Here is an 18,725-nt window from a genome sequence, read left to right on the forward strand (position 1 = left end):
CCAGCCATGGGTAAGAGTTCCTCCCGTTCCCCCATCCCAAATAATATTTATAAATTAATATATACTAAAATTATTAACAAAACTTAACAGAACAATTACTAGAGAACTCACAAAAATGACTAAAAGTTCAAAATTTATGTTAGGGATAGGTTTAGGGTTAGCTTTACGCTTGGGGGAACGGAAGGAACTCTTTCCCAGCCATGTGGCGGCGGTCTGTAAAAATCACGTCTGGACTGACAATCCAGTTATCAACAGCATGAGCATCGATCTGCGCAATTGGGATTGTGCGTCTGACCACCCGATCCTGTTAGTCGCCTCTTATGACAAGCATGGGTTGCTGTAGACAAATTGTAACCCGGATCTTCACGGGTCTCTATTGCTTTGATGAAAGTACTAGTTCCATGTAAATATAATTCTGGATCATTTGGGGTTTTGTAGTTGGGTCAAAAGTGAATTGGTGTGACGGTTTAGAGAACCTGAGACCATTTTCGTTGGCCCACTTTATTGAAGGATTGACTGACTGACTGAGTTTGTTTTACGCCGCTTTTAGCAATATTCCAGCAACAGCACGGCGGGGGACAACAGAAATGGGCTTCACACATTGTGCCCATGTGGGGATTCGAACCCAGGTCTTCGGCGTGACGAGCCAACGCTTTAACCATTAAGCTACCCCACCGCCCCCTTGAAGGATTGAAGCTATATTTGTTGACATTCATCAGCTGAACAAGACAGTCCCACATGCGAGCAAGTTCACGATATTGACAGCTCATCGGAAAATGAATGACAGCTGGCTTGGTCTTGCGTTCATCTTGGCGAGGTCACCGGCTACTGTCAATATTTTTAAAGACACAGTTACAGGTGTCGTTCTATCCTGTGCATATTGTTACCGACAAGGTATTTTGAACTCATCCACCAATCGTGTCCCATAAACACAAGCGTTAACTACTACAGAGAGAATAATCATTTGATTGTTGAAAAGTGTGACAGGCATGCAGGATAATACCCTGGTCGTAATTGAAATGAGTGAGTGAGTTTAATTTTACGCCGCTTTTAGCAATATTTCAGCAATATCACGGGCGACACCAGAAATGGGCTTCACACAATGTTCCCATGTGGGGAATCGAACCTGGGTCTTCTGCGTGACGAGCGAACGCGAGAACGCAGTTAAAACCCTTGAGGGACTACCCCACCGCGCCCCGTAGTTAAAATGACCAGATAAGGCCGAGGCAAATCCACTTGAAATTGTTAGTTAAAAAATGAGATATGAAGTGACCTAATCTAAATTCGTGGAAATCTATTAACATGCTATGTTTGAAAGGTGTATAATATACCTTCTCAGAGTTGGATGGATAGTGTTGAAAATGTCATTTTTTACCATTCTACATACACCAAATGGTTGTAAGTACCTGTTTTCTTTTTCAGAAACGGCACTGTTAGTAAGGTTATATTGGGTCAAAATTACCGTTGACCATATGCATGCGGTCAATGGCCTGACAAGAGCTAGATGACATTGGCGGGTAAATACACAGCAAGACCATTTCCTCGCTGGACAGTGAAAGAAAAACATGTTGGCGCAAGAAGTAATGGTAAGTTTTCCCTCGCATTGTCATTATTGTGCAAGTATATCAGGTTTTGCAATTTGGCAGAGGGGTCTAGAAATTTACAGATCTTTCTATGTATACGTTAGCACCCTCCTCAAGGGTGATATGGATTTCAACGCTCGAGCCGTCAGGCAAGAGCGTTGAATCCATATCACCCGCAGAGGGGGGAGGGGGTGTGTGTGTGTGCTAACCTACTTATACCACGTGGGCGCCGAATGGCCTCGTACATTGCTTGTTGCACGTGCGTTTCCTGCACCGCCCAGGTCGTTATCCACATATCAACCTCTGCACGTGCAGATAGAAGGTTGATACACAGAAAATCAACCTGTCAGAACAATGGACATAACATACCCTAGTGGTATAAAATAGCTTGACACCCTCTCTATTTATTGCAATTGCGCGTTAAGCAAGGGCACCCTCCAAACAAGATCGCGGAAAATGATCGTTTCAACACGAAATATGACAACCTCATCAGCAGACACGCCTTTTTTTGCTGTCAATTCTTAGATGTAGTTATTTTAGGTGTTCATTCACAGGTTAGGCTTTAATGCGTCAGTATCTTTTTGGGTTATCGTTGAATTCCACATTTCGCGTGGACAGCGCTTCCACCCTGTGAAATAGCTCAGTATGATCCCAGCCACACGTCCGTACTGGAAAAGCTGATGGTATCATGTCACGGAGGTTTTCGGGTGTTTTCATTCATCAAATTAATCAGGTAGTGATTCCTCAGTAACCCATGCTTGTCGTAAGAGGTAGGGGTGACTATTGAGGGGGAAGACAGCAATAGTCTATTGCGAAAAACTAGTGCAATACTGACCCGTGAAGATCCGGGGTAGAATAGGTCTTCAGCAACCCATGTGCTTGCCATAAAAGGCGACTATGCTTGTCGTAAGAGGCGACTAACGGGATCGGGTGGTCAGTTTCGCTGACTTGGTTGACACATGTCATCGGTTCCCAATTGCGCAGATCGATGCTCATGCTGTTGATCACTGGATTGTCTGGTCCAGACTCGATTATTCACAGACCGCCGCCATATAGCTGGGATATTGCTGAGTGCGGCGTAAAACTAAACTCACTCACTCACTCACTCACTAGTGCAATACTAGTGCAACAGTTTTTTCTCCTTGAATTCTCTCATTTGAAGTCATTTCCCAAATGAATGTATAGTTTATGTGAAATATTAACAAGTTGAAGTAGTTTCAGTCTCTTTCAATAACTGATAAAAAGAAACTTAAAACAAAGATCAAGTAAACAGTGTAAACAAACTCAATGAAGCTTCAAGTCTGCACCATAACAATAAAAACTACAAAGCATAAATATTTAATAACAAAAGTCAATTCCTAAACTATCGATAGTCACACCTACTATCGATGCATCGATAGTTTTTTGTTTCTACCATCGATTAATTGCTATCGGAGACACAACTGCAATCCATCAATAGTTCGATGCATCATTACAACCCTATTTAGAGGCGACGAACAGGATCGGGTGGTCGGCTCGCTGACTTGGTTGACACCTTGGTTGTATTGTTGTATTGTTGTTTAACGCCGCACCCTGGCTATATGACGGCGGTCTGAAAGTATTCGAGTCTAGACCAGACACTCGAGGTGATAAACATGAGCATCGATCTACGCACATGTGATACGATGGTTGTGTCAACCAACTCAGTGTTAGTCGCATCTTACGACAAGCATGGGTTACTGAAGACTAATTCTTACCCGGATCTTCACGGAGAGACAAGCATGGGTTACTGAAGACTAATTCTTACCCAGATCTTCACGGAGAGACAAGCATGGGTTGCTGAAGACTAATTCTTACCCAGATCTTCACGGAGAGACAAGCATGGGTTACTGAAGACTAATTCTTACCCGGATCTTCACGGAGAGACAAGCATGGGTTGCTGAAGACTAATTCTTACCCAGATCTTCACGGAGAGACAAGCATGGGTTGCTGAAGACTAATTCTTACCCGGATCTTCACGGAGAGACAAGCATGGGTTGCTGAAGACTAATTCTACCCAGATCTTCACGGAGAGACAAGCATGGGTTACTGAAGACTAATTCTTACCCGGATCTTCACGGAGAGACAAGCATGGGTTGCTGAAGACTAATTCTTACCCAGATCTTCACGGAGAGACAAGCATGGGTTGCTGAAGACTAATTCTTACCCAGATCTTCACGGAGAGACAAGCATGGGTTACTGAAGACTAATTCTTACCCGGATCTTCACGGAGAGACAAGCATGGGTTGCTGAAGACTAATTCTTACCCAGATCTTCACGGAGAGACAAGCATGGGTTGCTGAAGACTAATTCTTACCCGGATCTTCACGGAGAGACAAGCATGGGTTACTGAAGACTAATTCTTACCCTGATCTTCACGGAGAGACAAGCATGGGTTGCTGAAGACTAATTCTTACCCAGATCTTCACGGAGAGACAAGCATGGGTTGCTGAAGACTAATTCTTACCCAGATCTTCACGGAGAGACAAGCATGGGTTGCTGAAGACTAATTCTTACCCAGATCTTCACGGAGAGACAAGCATGGGTTGCTGAAGACTAATTCTTACCCGGATCTTCACGGAGAGACAAGCATGGGTTGCTGAAGACTAATTCTTACCCGGATCTTCACGGAGAGACAAGCATGGGTTGCTGAAGACTAATTCTAACCCGGATCTTCACGGAGAGACAAGCATGGGTTGCTGAAGACTAATTCTTACCCGGATCTTCACGGAGAGACAAGCATGGGTTGCTGAAGACTAATTCTTACCCGGATCTTCACGGAGAGACAAGCATGGGTTGCTGAAGACTAATTCTTACCCAGATCTTCACGGAGAGACAAGCATGGGTTGCTGAAGACTAATTCTTACCCAGATCTTCACGGAGAGACAAGCATGGGTTGCTGAAGACTAATTCTTACCCCAAGATCTTCACGGAGAGACAAGCATGGGTTGCTGAAGACTAATTCTTACCCGGATCTTCACGGAGAGACAAGCATGGGTTGCTGAAGACTAATTCTTACCCGGATCTTCACGGAGAGACAAGCATGGGTTGCTGAAGACTAATTCTTACCCAGATCTTCACGGAGAGACAAGCATGGGTTACTGAAGACTAATTCTTACCCAGATCTTCACGGAGAGACAAGCATGGGTTGCTGAAGACTAATTCTTACCCGGATCTTCACGGAGAGACAAGCATGGGTTGCTGAAGACTAATTCTTACCCAGATCTTCACGGAGAGACAAGCATGGGTTGCTGAAGACTAATTCTTACCCAGATCTTCACGGAGAGACAAGCATGGGTTGCTGAAGACTAATTCTTACCCAGATCTTCTATTGTTTGATGACAAACATAATACTGGATCATCTGGGGTTTTGCACCTGGGACAAAAGTGAATTGGTTTTAGGGTTTAGAGAACCTGAGGCCATTTCTGTTGGCCCACTTTATTGAAGAGTGTATCAACCAAGTCAGCCAGCCCATAGGCGGATCCAGAGGGTAGCTCTGTGTCTGTGTGTGTGTGTGTGTGTGTGTGTGTGTGCACGCGCGCGCATTTGGGCTTGCAAGGGTGCGCACACACACACCCTCTTATCCTGAAAGCTTATTAAATGACCATTGAAACTCTCGTGTAAATAAAGTGTCCCCCCCCCCCTCTTAAAAAAAAAGAAAAGAAAAAACAGAAGCTGTATCCGCCCTCTGACCACCCAATCCGTTGGTTCAAAGATTCCTTCTCAGGTAGAAAAATTAAAAACCCTGACATCCTTGTCTTCCAAGGTGAGGTGATGTGGGGTTTAACCTGGCTCTTGAGAATATTTCGCTCATATGACGACGTGCATGCGTATGTATGTGTGGCTGCTTGTACTATCCCAGACTTTAGCTGGTTTTATAGTGCTAGCTCACTGAGATACCATGCCGCAGTTAAGCATGAATACCCCACTCAGACACATTATACTGACTCCGAGCAGACCAGTCCTTGTTGTACCATATTTTAACGTCTTTTGGTAAGACGCGGTCGTGGATCGAACCTGCGACTTTCCGCTCTCCGGGCGGACACTCTAACCGCTACACCACGGAGGCGGTCATTCCAAGGTGAATAACAATTGCAATATAAACACATGGCACGTGATAATGTTTATTTGATGTGGCATTGACATAGCACTATGTACAAATTATAACAAATACTGAAGTATGAGTACCCAAAGCCTAACAAACAACAGTACATCAAAATAAAATATCATTATATCCATAATTTAAGTAGAGGGTAATGTCGGAGTAACTCTCCATTCGTTAAAAATAATGGAGCCGAGGATATTACCCTACTTAAATTACATTCAAAGTATTGGGAACATTTCTGTTATCAAAATTAAATGTCAAAATGACATGTTTTTTCATTATGTTTTTTTTTTCATTAACAAAAAACAACAACAAAAAACAGGAAAATTTCATAAATGACGCTAACCAATTATTTTCGATGATTGATTGGTTGTAATGAAGCAATCATCATTTATGAGGTTTTAACCAATTCCCAACACTAATTCCTAGTACTTCAACTTCTACTGACTGAGTTTGGTTTTACGCCGCTTTTAGCAATATTCCAGCAACATCACAGCGGGGGACACCAGAAATGGGCTTCACACATTGTACCCATGTGGGGATTCGAACCCGGGTCTTCGGCGTGACGAGCCAACGCTTTAACCCTTAGGCTACCCCACCGCCCCACTTCAACTTCTAGAATGCCTCTCAAACAGTTTAATATGGCAAGCCCAACCGATCAACGGAAGATAACCAATTTATAGATTTCATTGTAAATATTTACTTCATATTTCTTTGCAAATTTGGACCCATGATCCCTGATTTTCAGTGATCCATTCATACAATGTTCACCACTATTTTGTTTCTAATATGCAGTGGTGAGTGAGTTTAGTTTTACACCGCTTTTAGCAATATTCCATCAATATCACTGCAGGAACACCAGAAATGGGCTTCACACATTGTACCCATGTCAGGAATTGAACCCAGGCCTTCGGCGTGACGGGCCAACGTTAAAACCACTAGGCTACTTCACCGCCCCTTAAAATGCATGGAATCTGTTTCAACAGATAACCAAGGCTGATCATACTCTGGTCAGTGTTTTACATTACTATGTACGACACTCCAGTCTGGTAGCAGAGTGAAACTCTGTACTGTTATATCTGTAACAATAAAACGGGGGACAATAATATTACCCATAAGGGTAGAAAGATTTGAGTTTCAGTTTAGGGAATTCACAATAGTACTGCCTTAACAGTAGAACGAGGAGGTAAATGCCCCCCCAAAAGACGGCCATTTTGGGATAATGTTTACCACATTAAGCACCTGGGTGACCACTTTAGTCAAGTTAAAAATAGATAATTGACAGTGTTAGATAAACAAATGAGTATTGTCCTTCTACGTTTTAGATATGACTCAAATACCATATTTAGATATGACTCAAGTTTTAGTTTTAGATCCCAGTGAGAGAACATAAGCACAGGGGTTCAAATCACTGTTTGGACAATAATTTTTAAAAATATAAATCTAAACTTTTGGAATCATATATTTTTTATGTTATGATTAACATATATTTCAAATTTGAACGAAATCGGTGAAGAAATGAAGCATTTAGAAAATTATACCGAACACTATTATGTATAATACACAAGGAGTGACACTTCTGATGCTAAAACCTGATCGAAAACCGAACAGACTGACTGTTTAAACGTGTGGTTCAATTAAATGTTACATTTTTTACAAAAAATTGTGTTGAGCCTGTTGGTCATTCGTTTACCTTTCTGCTCATCGTATTCATTTGCATTTCATATTTGACCTCTGACAGGTTGGCAAAATTACGAGTGGTGAAAGGGTAAAACAATTACTGTGGTGTGTTTCAGTGCAGCTGGCACAACCCTTGCACTGCATCTACTTTGGCAAACTAAGACAAACTTTCACCAGGAAGCAGACAGCTGGATGCTGACGAATCCAGGAAAAGAGAAGATCAGTGTTTGAAATGGCCGAACTATCTGAGGATGCTTACAGCGAAAAACACCGACGGTGCTTAAAGCCAACAATGGTTATCACTGCACTGGCATATGGCCATTCAATCCAGATATTTTCTCATGACTGCAGCTGAGAAGCGTGAAATTTGTAAATTTAAAGAACGCCATCCTTCAGCCAGTTTAGACCATATCAGCAAACATTTCGAAAAATCTGTTGGACGTGCCATTGGTAAATCTACAATTGGGGACATTTTGAAATCTAAAGATAAATGGTTAGGACTTTCAGAAGATTCGGCCTCTATTTCTCGTGCCAGAAATGCAAAACACCAAAATTTGGAAGAAGCCCTCATTCTTTGGATTAATGACTTGAATAGCAAAAATGCTGCAGTAAATGATGCAATGATTGTTCAGAAAGCGGAATTGTTTGGCACACAACTTGGCATTTCGGATTTTTCCTATTCACGTGGTTGGCTGTCACGTTTCAAATCTCATTTCTCTCTCTCCCAAAAAACCCATCAGGGTGAAGCAGCTAGTTCAGATAAAACGGCAATTTCAAAAGGGAGAGAAGAGTTGAAATCAGTGCTCAAGAATTAGTTTATTTACGATATAACATGATCTTTGTTCCTGTATAACCATAGATTTGTCAATAAATAGAGAAAATGTCTATTGTGTTTCAGTTGTTCTATATATGATCTGTCTGTATGGTTGTATGATTATTTAAGACTGAGGTATCACGAGTACGTATCATTCTAGAGAGTGACACCGTTCGAGCAAGACATGGTGAGATACGTGCTGAGACATTACACGTTTTTCAGAGAACTTCTTTCACTGAATGATTACAAAGAAACCTTGCGCGATATTCTCAGCATGAATGACGAACAAATCAAGGGTCCCAAAGCCATCGTAAAACGATTGCTCGATGCACGCATACTGGTGACACGTGGTGAGCAGCATCGTTTCTTGCAGCCCAATCCCCACAACAATTATTTGAGAATGTTGCGACATTTCGCTCGACCTGAGACAACGAATAGAAGCATTAAGCAAACCCTGTTAAACCATACTCCCTTGATTCAGTTCATATTCAAGTATGAACATATCAGACACGTCAGAGAGATGAAGTCCAAAGAGCTCTCCAAAGACTGGCTAGACGTCGACAACAACAACGGGCGCTCGTACTGAGGGAGGCATAAATAACCTGCATCAGCAACACCATGTATCAGCTTAAACAGACACTCTATAAGCGAACACCATGTCCGAGAAATGTTTGCTCCCTTTCGTCACACCTACCACCTTATCCATTACCGGGGGGTACATGTAGTGGGAAAACCTATAGGACGAAACGCCTATTAGAGAATGCCAGTACAGTCTTTGCTAAGCCACCCTACCTGATCGTGTACTGTTACAGTGTGTGGCAGGATCTGTACGCCGACATGCAGCAACCAGTCCCACAAAAACATGATTGTCGTGTTAGACGATCTGATGATGGACATTTGTACACCACCTTGTCACACCATCGGGGCATTACCGTAATCAATCTGCTACATCAATCCTGTTCATGTTAAGTGAGCCCAGGGGAGCGTGTCGCCATGGTATGAATTGAAATTAAAAAAAATGTTTCAGGATGTTGGTAGATGGTTTAGTGTCAGTGGCGGTAATGCTCTAAAGCAAATTATGAAAAGAGAACTTGGACAGAAAATGTGCCGCTTACGTCGTTGCTGCTCTTAAGTCCACAATGAACATTAACAGTCATTAGTGGGCGGAGCTTATGTGTGCTACGTCACATACAACCGTATTTTCCGCAGTACTTGTGGATAGAATGGATGCCTGAATAACAGGCCTCTTCGTCTGTCATTGCCTTCTGCAATGTCTCAACCACAATATGCATATGAGGTATATGTAAATATGTAGTATATGGGCCGTTCACTCAATATAATGTCCTATTGAAGTTTTGAGATGCACCTTCCAATGGGTAGCATTGGCGGAGTTGAAGCAAGAAAGTCATCTCGAGAACATCCACGGTGGAACTGTGATCAAAATATGACATGTCTTTGCGCAGTCCTAATTTTTCATAGCAATCCGACCAAACACAGTAAAATATCTTGTCAGCCGACTTAATACTTACACAATGCATATTGCCACATCTAATTAAGCTATGTCCGTACATGTCAAAAGTGGGTCAACTCTAATAGTGCACTAATGTCGGACAGGTTACCCAGGTAAGTAATGCTACCCTATGGCTATCACTCACTACACATTTTGAAAAGAAATATATTCAGACATATCCTCAGGGTATCCTAGAATGACAACACATTTTTCTGCATTTTGGGTCTTGTATCTGAAGTACCCAGAGGAATTCCTTCACATTGTAAACTTATTAGTTTCTGGTATTAAGCCATCATGAATATATTAAGCATCCCCCCCCCAAAAAAACACTATGCCAACACCTTCACCAGCTTACATGTGTTCAGAAAGCCTGTCCTCCCCACCAATACCAATAGGGGGGTTTGGCGCTGTTGTTAAGAGTATACTCATTGGCAGGTAAAAGTCACTAGAAATCACTCCAAAATAGCTAATTTGGTAATTTTGATGGAATCATTTTTATGATTTGTTCATGATCCCTGTGACCCCTGATCCCTTTGAGCATGTACCACCCCTCAAGACTGAAAATTAAATTTTCTCTCTCTCCCATTTCAGCCAACATTGGCTGCTTCCATAGCGCGTCAAGGCGGACAGTCAGTGTGCACCTCAGAGGTTCTGCCAGCTGCCCAGGAGAGCTTCACCCAGCCCCAAGCACCCCAAGGCAATTCTTTGTTGCAAGCAACTGATTAAACTTAGATCTGGTTGGCTATATAGTTACAAAAATCAGGAATGTACAAAGAGTGTTGCTCTGACTAAAATAGACATACGAGCAGGTTATGATACTTATATTTATGATAGCATTTATCACATCTAATTGAATCAATTCAAGCATCTGAATTTTAATAAAACACGTAAGAGACATTTATCATAAGAAAACTCTAATGTATAAAGGGGCACTGATCCAGAGCAAATTCCATGTTTTCCGTCTTCAACTTGAAAGGTGATACTTAACAGAACATATAACATAAAATTGTGTCATGTGTGGTAACATTAATATGCCACTTGCTATACATGTTTGAATATGGTGAAGTAAAAGTAAGACAGTATTTACTCTGCTACTCCTCACACTAAGCCAATCATGTTGCAGGGCCAGCAACGTGTATTCAAAGACTTCCTGGATAAGAAATATTATCCAACATTCAGGAACTATGTGACAAAAAATGAAAATGGTGGGGAAAAGGGGTGACAACACAATATTACAGGCAACAGCCAGCCTGTATCAACTCGCACAAACAACCATCTCGAGGGGTGGCATTCCCATCTGAACTAGGTCGTCATGAGAGCTCATCCAAATACCTTTGCGTTGGTGAAGGTTCTTCAGAAGCTGGAGAAGACCGAACGGAACAAGCTTGTTCAGTTCATCCATGGAGCTAAACCACCGCCACGACGTCGTGTGTACAAGGAGATTGACAGCAGGCTTGATAGACTAAAGGATCAGCTACGAGCTGGTGTGAAGGCTCCCTTCGACTTTCTCAGTGCTGTTGGTCGACTAGTGAAGATGGAGTAAAACAAATTCTCAGACTTTTTGCCAGTCAAAATATGCATAAGATGATGTAAAGATATTAGACCCTGTCAGATGTAAAGATATGAATTCAATTATTGTTCCATTTCACAAATATATGAAAAAACCCAGCATTTTTTCATTGTGTAGGCATTTGTCCACCTTGTCTGTTGGAATGTTCCATTTATGTAATGGGGAGAAGATACTGCTGCTTGAAATCACTGGTGCATTACTTTGTTTATTCTACACTGTAGGCATTTGGAGACTATCAGGTCACCATCAGAGTAATAACAACCATAGCCAACAAACCCATCTTCATTCAACCAACAGAACAAAGAGACAACATGGCTGTATTAAGCATAGGCCACCTATGTGAACTCCATTACCTTGGTCCCAGAAAAAGGTTTGTGATTTACATAGACATAGTTGTTTTGTTAAACATTTTTTTTGCAATATATGCTTTCGCATCGCAATATATCACAAAATTCTCTGCAATACCCACCCCTAACGTCTCTTATACACAAGATACTGAAGTATAATTGAAACCAAACTAAGTGAAGTGCTACCACTAGACTACATGGCTGTGTTGTTGAGGTTCTGTGGACTTTGCTGGGTTATAGCTAAAACGTCACCATGCCAAAACGGTACTAACCAAAACGGAATCAAATTGGCAAAAACGGAACCTTGACTTGGTGAAAACGGAAGCATAAAAATTTTATCAATTAAATAGTAGCTCTAAATTAAATGTATAAATAAAACTTTACGTTGCCTATGTATAATATTGGCAACGTTGTATAATAAAGTGCTCAACGATAATGATTTAAAATGGATACTTGCTGTTGACATGGTTGACTCTTCCATTCACATCTATCGGCTGAAACAATAAACTTGTCTCTTCTCAAAACATTAAGAACTTGTTGTTTTTAATGCAGTTATTAGTTTATTCTTGGTACTTAATGCACAGGCTACAAGTATAAACATGTTACTTATCAAAACATTTTATAAACATTAGTTAATGAACACGCCTCATGCATATTATTCCAAAGAAAACAGCGGCGTCTTTGATGGGTTGACAAGCTTCATTAAAACAACTCATGACTGCTCTGTTACAACTCAATGTCAGACGTGGTCATTCGTCAAAATGTACAAGCGACAATGGCTGTTAGGTGCTTGACTTGCGAGAAGACTGTCCGCCGAAATTAACACGCTATCACTTGTGATGGATGCGGAGGATGGACACACAGGACCTGTGGCACTGGCCTCAGCGTCCATAGATACAGGGAGCTTTGTTCAAGCAGCGAGGACTACCCCTTCCTTTGCAGTAAATGTTCAAGGCCTTCAGATACAATTGATGAACTCATTGAAGCGACAGGCATCAACTTACAGATAAGTTTGCTGTCGGACCAGCCAGAGAACCAGCCGGCCGAAATGGAGCAGGGTCCCGAGACCAGAGTCCCAGAACTGTCTGATATAAACATCTCTTCAGCTTACATTCCCGATGACCAAGATATCACACAAGAACGGTAATTTGAAGAAATAAAGTAAATGTAATGTAATGATATTGTGATGTAATGTAATGTAATGAAATGATATTGTGATGTGATGTAATGTAATTACAGATCCATCCTAGAAAGTACCTCCAGTTCCGACTATCCAAGAAGCAAATTACTCTCTGGTGCAGACGGAATCCCAGAAGGGGAAAGAGAAACTTGTGTGCCACTTAGGTTACACCTTTGTTTTGCGGGTAAGGCATTAGAATCCTTTTATAAACCACATCAGTGTATTGTTATTGATGCGATAAAATGATCGTGTTAAATAAAAAACTAGTGTTTTGGTGTCCCTATTTTTTTTAATAATGTGGTTCCATTTTCGCCAGAGAGAATTGGTTCCGTTTTCGCCAATAACATGGCTCCCTCCAGAGCAGTCTGAGTTCTGCTGTTTATTTTGTTGACAGTTACATAGACAGATTCTTTAATACAAATGCATCAAATCGGTGATTTACAATGTGAATAGGTTGTCTGACAAAACATCCACTTGCACAGTTTGGGATCGATTGGGTCATTGGATGTAGAGATATTTACAAAAAAACGGGTCCACATGCATTTCATGCCAAACTATAATCCTCAAGCTGAAACCTATTTCTTATAATGGATCAGTCCAGAAGAATCAATTACGACATTATGTTCATTCAGCATGTTTATTAGAAGTTCAACAGAGATGAAAAAATAAATAGTACATAATAAATATGGTACTATGTTGATCATGTCAATTCTTGGCATATTAAACACAGCATTTCCACAAAATGTCCCTAAAATATGATATTTGTATTGACATCAGCATTTATCAAGGACATAACGTAATACTTAATGGTCATTATTACTGACCATGAACATTCTTGGCATATTCACGGGGATGAATATTAGGGGTGGGTATTGCAGAGAATTTGTTATATTGCGATGCGAAAGCATGTATTGCGATAAGTATTGCAATATATTGCATGAAGTATTTTTAAACAAAAAGTACTTATAATCAAGTTACTTCTTAATTTATAGAGCAAAAACACAACAAAACCACTAGTCTTGATTAAGCTTTAATAACAACTTTTAATCATGATAAAATAAAAATGTGAATAATATTTGGCACAAATGAAACAAGGACATATCCGAAAATTTCCGAATGTTACGAAGTTTTCCGAATGCAAGTCAAAATACCGGTTTTCGATCAGCGTATTGCAATACGTATCGTTTTCATGTCTGAACCGGTAAACCGGTTGTATTGCGCAGCCCTAATGAATATAGTCACTAACATTCCAGCAAGTCCCCCACAGTGGTGCACTTGCCAGCACAGGCAGTGATGACACATCGCCAGTGTGTGCAGGTCTGCCTCACTTTGTTTCTGTTGTACAGATACCCGTCAAGAAGGTGGTGTACCCTTCTGTGAAGTAACAAATTTTACCAGTCCAGTCATATTGCCACAATGACCTAATATGGGGCAGGACTTTTTAGATGACATTTAACAAAAGAATGTAATGGGATCATTACAACAGTTAACACATACTTTATAGTTTCAATTTTTTCATTTATTTAATAGGTTCTCCACTTAAATCAAAACAGTTGACCCCTTTCATCTAATGAGGAAATTTCAAATGAAAACATATCATGAATCTTTAAACTTAATCCCCCTTGTACAGGTCATTACTGACTCAATGATGCAAGAACAGGTGTTGCTCTGTACTTCGTAGATGAGAAGGCCATTGAGGAAAACACTATCAATTTAAAGGCTCAAGATCTTCAGACTTACAATGAACTTGTACAGTCTGAAGATCTTAAGCCTTTGAGAAGGCCATTGCCAGAAGATATTGTGGACATTCACAAGCGGACAGACGAGGCTTGGTCTGCCATTGGACAACTAAGAAGCGCCATCACCATCCAGCTCAAGTACAAGGAACTGGCCCACGTCATGACATCAGTTGTCATTTTTCATTCCAATGCAGACTGTGAGCGTATTTTTAGTCTGGTGACTAAAGATAAGACCAAGTTTCGACCAAACATGACCACTGTCTCTCTAAATGGACTGATCACTCATAAAGTGAACGTGCTGGCCAAGGGGGAGACAGCCTATTCTGCCACCCCTTCTAGTGAACTTCTCAAGAAGGCAAAGAGTGCTACTTATCAGGCATTAAAGTGACTGTAAAATGAACTCCATGAAATGATCCATGTTGGTCAATTCAACATATGAAATTCTGATCCAACTGAACAGTCTTGTATTGCATACTGTTAATCTTTCTGAAACGTGATCTTTTGTGCACCATCCATTTCTTTCTTTACAATCTCAAGGTTGATAATTCTGTGAAAAATGTATTGCTGACTATAAGAGTGATATACAGTTTTATCAATATTTAGAAGTCCATTAAAAAGTTACAAATGAACCTCTTATTTTGGTCATTGATGTCTTGAATATGAATTGGATAGCAATCTTACAGTATGAATGGTTGGTTGAGTTGGAGTGAAAATTTAGTGAAAAAAGACCCCCAAAGGCCTTAAAATAGCTTATTTGAGGGCCAAGTTTGTAAAAAATTGCTACTTGTTTTGCAGGTGACCACTGTGTGGTCATATCATTATTCCTCTTGTCCATTTGTAAAGGTTGGCATCTCTGCATCAGATGTCTTTTGGTATTTTAATGAAGCTTGTTGGAACTTTTTTTGAGGCTGGTCACGGGAAGGGGGCCCCAGATGGAGCAGGAGCAGAACTTAAAAGAACACGCACACTAATTTGCATAAAGCCATGGTCTGTTCCAAATAAGTCTTTTTGGACTTAGAAAAAAACCGCAGTGCTCTTTTCTGCACTAATTTCCCCTCAGTAAAGTCCTTTTTCTCTGTTTCCTATCTCTCTACCACTGAGACTGTAGTAAGACCGAACTAAGTTTAACAGATATTTCACATTTTCACATATCAATTACATAAATTGTAGAGATAAATGAGAAAATACAGGGGTTTTTTTCCGATAGTACTATAGCATTGTATATATTGTTACTTTTGTATATATTTGTTAGCATTGTATATATCGTTTCCTGTTTGGGTGTTTTTTACTGTTACTAAATATATTGTCGTTAAAATAATTTCTGACTGCAAAAATAACAACATTGCACTTGACGAGTATTTGGAAATGCTGAACCGTGACAGCAAACTTGCAGTTTCGGGTCACAAAACCAAAGAAAGCATCATGCCTATAAAACAAATCCGGCAAAGAAACATGAAAAGTGAGAGGTTTTACTCTCAATTCAACCAGCAGTCAAATCATCAATTGTCTTTCACGGACCACAAAACATCCACAAGGGTCCTGGTCAGCATAACCTTGACCAAAGAGGAGTACAACATGTTCAAGGATTACTGCCGGTATATACGTGGTGACATGACTGAAGACAGCCAGCCGGAAAAGTCACTTTTCTTCAGGACAGTTGACGGCAACAAATTGGAAAACATGGCCATCGAGTTGGCCCCATTCCAGAGGACAAGAGGTTTACTTTAAACCAATGATGAAAACAAGAGTAGGAGATATGCAACTACGGATGTTCGGAAATCTTTGGAGACTGAAGTGGCAAGGCAGCATCCCAATGATGCTGCAGAACATAAGATGGCCAGTGACTATCTTGCACATGGCCAAAAAAGCACATAAATACTATGCTCAAAAACACCCTTACTGCTGCTAGGGAGTGTGCATTTGTAGAGGGTGTTATCAAGCAAGCAAGTAGTACACCAAACGTTGAGGAACCTGTCACGGCGTCAATTCCTACAGATTACAACACCCAGCCCCACCCCCCAAATCCTGCAGGTAGGGGGAAAAGGGAAAGGCAAAAGTAAAGGCAAAGCAAAACCTCATCAAGCCCAAAAGGTAAGAAACAGGTGGATAGTGGAAGGTAGGTCGAGGGGACAGGTAAAGGTAAATGGGAAAACAAACATGATCAAGCCAAAAAATTATCTAGTCAGGGCACTGTTGAGTTGTTGACATGGCCGATGGCAGTGGATCTGTTCGATCAGCTAAGTGCGAGCTACCCTTGTACAACAAAACCAACAAGGTCATGAAAGAGATAGGTTCAGTCCATTTAACTGCCATCACTTCAGGAACTTTACCAGCAGAGCAAACAGAGCGTTTAGTGGCTAATCGATTTGTCAATTTGCGAGGGGGCAAAAATAACAACATTGCACTTGACGAGTATTTGGAAATGCTGAACCGTGACAGCAAACTTGCAGGTTCGGGTCACAAAACCAAAGAAAGCATCATGCCTATAAAACAAAATCCAGCAAAGTGAGAGGTTTTAATCTCAATTCTAAGAACAGTCAAATCAATTTTGACTCTTGTGAACCATCCCGTATTGTACAAATGAAACTTTAGAAGTGGTAAATCCTTCCAAAATTGGATGAAAATGTGGTAAATCTTAGACAGTAGAAACTAGAATTAATGATTACTAGTATTGTATATATTGTTACTTTTGTATACATGACGACATATCATATCCAGGGTTTGTTGAAAATGTGGAGAACAGTGACTTGTACACTGAATGCATGCTCTCCCAACTGCCCACTAGGGCGAAGGAGAGAGTGAAGAGTGGGCAGACGGGTGGCGCCGTTTTCCCGCCAAAACGGAGAGGGAGACAACTCGTGGTGAGTAGTGATTTTACGTCTGCTTTCTTGAAGGGAGCTTCAAAAAGGAGATAAAGTGTTCCACTAACGTTCGCGGGAAGAGGGAGACAAGCAATAATACATGAGTCAGGATAAGGAAAAAATGTGGTATATCGTAGACAGTAGAAACTAGAATTAATGATTACTAGTATGGTACATATTGTTACTTTTGTATACATGACGACATATCATATCCAGGGTTTGTTGAAAATGTGGATAACAGTGACTAGTACACTGAATGCATGCATCGAATCGGCAAAGGAACTGCTTCTTTTGGCCCCAAAAACTGAAAGACAAGGGTTGGTATGACACCGACAATGTCTTAGGCACCACCTCAAAACCTTTGCCAAAAATATGATGGTGACAGGCATTTTCAGATTGATCCACACATTTGGGAATCACTCTATAGTGTTGCCTAACTACTGGATAACTGTGAAACTTGAACAAATGAAATGAAAATAGTGGCTATTCTTCTCATGGTAACAGGAGGGGGAAAATCAATTTTTTTCACCATGGATACATTGTTATAAAATCTAGTCAACGGTTCTTAAGATATTCCAATTCGGACGGACAGACGGAGCCTGATACTATAGCGCGAAGCGGGGGATAATTAATGATTTCTAGTATTGTATATATTGTTACTGTTACTTTATATATTTTATTGTTTCTTTGTATTGTTATTTTTGTATACATTGTAATCTTTTTATATTGTACGTGTTTTATGTATAATTTGAAAAAAAAGGACAAAAAGTGACCTGGGTGGTATTATTTCATCCACCAATCAAGGGCCATCGTGGCTCATTGGCTCCAGTTATATGGCGAGGCTGCAGCGAAGTAGCCTGTGCCTCGCCGGGGGGGGGGGGAATTTGGCCGGCCAAGGAGGGCCTCAAGTGGGCAGACCTGCACAGCAGGGTGGACGGGCTGATAAGGGCGAGGGGCCCATGCAGGTCGTTTCTGCTGATTCATCTTGGCTCTAATGACCTGTGTGAGGTCCCTGCTAAAGCCCTCTACGACAGCATGCATGGGGATCTGTTATATATTCGCCTGCGCTGCCCAGCGGCCACAATTGTCTGGTCGCAGATGCTGCCTCTGAAGAGAAAGAAGCTGAACAGACGGATCAGCGATGTCGTGAGGGGGCAGCGGGCGGGTAGTGGCATTCACACCTGACCCAACACAGTACCTGGACTCAGGGGCAACATACTCCACCTTTCAGTGCACGAAGATTTCGACATCATAACATGGACCATTTTATGAAGGTGTCTGAGATAGATGAAGACTTCTACCTGGCCTCGGACGTGA

At 41.1% G+C, this 18,725-nt stretch overlaps 1 long non-coding RNA gene across 1 annotated transcript; it reads right to left on the reverse strand.

Annotated features, from left to right (window-relative positions):
• Positions 1-1,959: 1,959 nt before the first annotated feature.
• On the reverse strand, positions 1,960-17,440 carry LOC124267954. The gene is made up of 3 exons (XR_006896163.1): positions 15,758-17,440; positions 12,595-12,604; positions 1,960-1,970 (listed from the first exon to the last, which is right to left on the reverse strand). It is a non-coding gene; the product is annotated as an uncharacterized LOC124267954 (long non-coding RNA).
• Positions 17,441-18,725: the final 1,285 nt, after the last annotated feature.

Source organism: Haliotis rubra, unplaced genomic scaffold, assembly GCF_003918875.1.
Source record: "Haliotis rubra isolate DU_JTF1 unplaced genomic scaffold, ASM391887v1 Scf135, whole genome shotgun sequence".
NCBI classification, from domain to species: Eukaryota; Metazoa; Mollusca; class Gastropoda; order Lepetellida; family Haliotidae; genus Haliotis; species Haliotis rubra.